This window comes from Chiloscyllium punctatum, chromosome 31 (genome assembly GCF_047496795.1).
Source record: "Chiloscyllium punctatum isolate Juve2018m chromosome 31, sChiPun1.3, whole genome shotgun sequence".
NCBI lineage: Eukaryota > Metazoa > Chordata > Chondrichthyes > Orectolobiformes > Hemiscylliidae > Chiloscyllium > Chiloscyllium punctatum.
The window spans coordinates 10,173,003-10,176,737 of record NC_092769.1 but is presented as its reverse complement, the minus strand read 5'-3'; the positions used below and the strand labels follow the sequence as shown (position 1 = coordinate 10,176,737).

Here is a 3,735-nt window from a genome sequence, read left to right as displayed (position 1 = left end):
CTAAAACGATGAGCATCACATGAGGCAGTTTGGCTTGGTAGGCCAATGGAAGGGATGGAAGCAGCAGAGGCAGCTGATCGGATTGTCTCAATAGTAGTGACAGAGAAACTGCATGTGCTCCTCACTTGTTGGGGAGAATGGAGAAGACAGGATGATGGACAGTATTTAACAAAGAAACAAATCCTGGGTTAGTGATATTTAAAATGAGTGAAAAAACGTGATGTATTTAGCTTCTATCCAGAATATTAAAATGTACAACTGAAGTCCGGATTTGAATCCCACCTCGGTTGATGGTGGAATCTGAATTCAATAAAAAAAACAACTGAAATTAAGAACCGACTGATCTCCATTGAACAATTGCCAATGGCAGAATAAATCCCTAATGCCTTCCCGGGAAAGATAACTGCCAATGTAGCAGTGGCACAGCAAGCTACTCGTTGTCTTCATCACTGTAAAGTCTCAGCAAAGAAAATAAACTGGATGGACCACATGACATCTGTCAAGGCACCAGAAAATACAGCCACAGAATCAGCCCTCTCGACCCTGCAAATTTCTCTTCACTAACATCTGGCGCTAGTGCGAATATGTGAACAGCTTGACATAGTCTTAATCACGGAATCATAAATTACTGACAATAACGAGAACCTACCATCACCATTCCTAGATATGTCCTATCCCACCAGTGGGACAGACCAGACAGAGGTGATGGCACAGTGGTGTACAGACAGGAAGGATTTGCCCAGGGAGTACTCAGCATTAACAGCAGACAGCAGGATGTCTCATGTCTCCTGCTGATTACCATATACCGTCCTCCCTCGGCTGATGAATCAGTACTCCTTCATGTTGAGCAACACTTGTAGGAAGCACTGAGGGTGTAAATGGTGCCAACCGTACTCTGGGTATGGGTTTTCAATATGCACCACTAACAATGAAGCACCTGAGGAAATTTGCCATTGTAAAAGTTCCATACAATGCAAGTAGTTCTTGTTATTGCCATACATTAGGAGAAACAGGACTGATGCAGTCAAACTTCTAACAAGAAAGTCACTGTTAGGCGTAGTGTATAGGCCACCAAATAATTACATCACATTGGCATGGGCAATAAACAAATAAATAACTAATGCCTGTAAAAATGGTACAGCTATTATCGTGGGTGATTTTAATCGACATGTAGATTGGTCGAACCAGCTCAGTCAATGTAGCCTTGAGGAGTTCATTAAGTGTATCCATATAGTTTACTTGAACAGTATGGAATGGAACTGACAAGGGAGCAAGCTATCCAAGATCTGGCCCTGTGCAATGAGGCAGGAATAATTAATGACTTCAGAGATAGGGATCCCCTGGGAAGAAGTGATCACCGTATGGTTGAATTAGAATACATATGGAGAGTGTGAAGATAAAATCTAATAACTGGGTCCTGTGCTTGAACACTGGGAACTACAATAAAATGAGAGAGAATCTGGATAAAGTAGACTGGAAACAAAAATTTTATGGTGGGAAGTTGATGAGCAGATTTGACGAAGGTCTATTTCGATGAAAAGGAAGGACTATATGAAAAGGCATACTCGGCAATGGGTATCTGAGGAAAGTGATCAAATTAGACCATAAGTCCGTAAGACATAGGAGTGGAAATAAGGCCATTCGTCCAATCGCGTTCACTCCACCATTTAATCATGGCTGATGGACATTTCAACTTCACTTACCCGCATTCTCCCCATAGCCCTTAATACCTTGTGACATCAAGCATTTATCAAGCTCTGCCTTGAATACATTCAGCATCCCAGCCTCCACTGCACTCCGTGGCAATGAATTCCACAGGCCCACCATTCTCTGGCTGAAGAAATATTTCGGCATTTCTGTTCTGAATTGATCCCCTCTAATTGTAAGGCTGTGCCTACCGGTCCTAGTCTCCTCGCCTAACAGAAACAATTTCCTAGCGTCCATCCTTTCCAAGCCATGTATTATCTTGTAAGTTTCTATTAGATCTCCCCTTAATCTTCTAAACTCCAATGAATACAATCCCAGGATCCTCAGCCATTCCTCATATGTGAGACCTACCATTCCAGGGATCATCCGTGTGAATCTCTGCTGGACACGCTCCAGTGCCAGTATGTCCTTCCTGAGGTGTAGGGACCAAAACTGGACACAGTAATCCAAATGGGGCTTTTTAATGTCTCAGTAGCACATCGCTGCTTTTATATTCCAAACCTCTTGAGATAAGTGACATCATCGCATTCACTTTCTTAATCACGGACTCAACCTGCATGTTGACCTTTAGAGAATCCTCGACTTGCACTCCCAGATCCCTTTGTACTTTGGCTTTATGAATTTTCTCACCGTTTAGAAAGTAGTCTGTGTTTGTATTCTTTTATCCAAAGTGCAAGACCTCGCGTTTGCTCACATTGAATTCCATCAGCCATTTCCTGGACCACTCTCCCATACTGCCTAGATCCTTCTGCAGCCTTCCAACTTCCTCAGTACTACCTGCCTGTCCACCTAACATCGTATCATCAGCAAACTTCGCTAGAATGCCCCCAGTCCCTTCATGAACATCATTAATATATAATGTGACCATGCAGGTAACCATGCCTGAGATCCAATCAACAACAAGTCAAGCAGTAACGTCAGTGCAATTGCCGAATGGGCAGACTGTTCAATTCCAAGGAGTAATCCAAGCACCTCAGTCCTCAGTCATACAGTCCCCTCAAGTTCAGACTGTTCAGATTTCTACTTTACTTGAAAATGAGCACTCCCAGGAATCTGCTTAGCATGACTGACTCTCAGAAACATAGAGAAATTCTATCGAGACAGCCTTCGTACAGGAAAATCCTGAATGAACTTTCTTCTGATCCCCTGGTGTGCCAAGAAATCGATGAGGAGAAATCAGAAGAAGAGTCTGTCTCAACCATAACTACAATGACGATGCAGGCACCCATCTATCAGACTCGCAGCGGACAATACATTGCTATTATACAGGGGGGAGCAATTCAGCTGGCCAAAAATGGTACAGATGGAGTGTAAGGACTCCAGACACTAACAATGACCAATGCAGCTACAGCCAAGGTTGGAGCAGCCATTATACAGTATGCTTAGAGCCCTGATGGACAGCAAATCTTTGTGCCGGGCAGCCAAGTGCTTGTACAAGGTGCTGCTGGAGATGTCCAAACCTGTCAGATCCGTACAACTCCTAATTCCACTGTTGGTCAGGGAATGTTTATGGCATTTTCACCAGTCCTGCAAAGCCAGCCCCAGAATGCTGAAGAAACCACTCATAAATGTGAAATCCGCCTCATGAAAAACAGAGCAGCAGCTCGAGAGGGCCGTCGCAAGAAGAAAGAGTGTGTGAAATGGTTGGAGAATTGGGTTGCTGTTCTGGAAAATCAAATTGAAAGAGAAAGCGTACAATGTGGCCAAAAACAGCATAAAACGAGAACTGGGAAAACATTAAAGGTCAACCGAAAGCCGTAAATGAGCTATAATGAAAAATAATATAGAACATGAGAAAAGTAAACTAGCACAGACTATAAAGACAGAGAAAATGAGAAGAAGCATTTAGATATGTGACATCATAATGGAGGATACTGATATCTTTCCAGTAACTAGCAAAGAGACAAAGGTAGGTGAGGATTTGGAAACTATCATTATTACAGAACAGCTAGTTTTATTTATTTTTTTTTCTTTGTTTTTATTAAAACAGTGAAGGGGAGGGTAATTCCTGCTTTTTTATACCCCCAC

At 42.7% G+C, this 3,735-nt stretch overlaps 1 pseudogene; it reads left to right on the top strand.

Annotated features, from left to right (window-relative positions):
• Window positions 1–2,573: 2,573 nt before the first annotated feature.
• On the top strand, window positions 2,574–3,468 carry LOC140456861 (cyclic AMP-responsive element-binding protein 1 pseudogene; annotated as a pseudogene).
• Window positions 3,469–3,735: the final 267 nt, after the last annotated feature.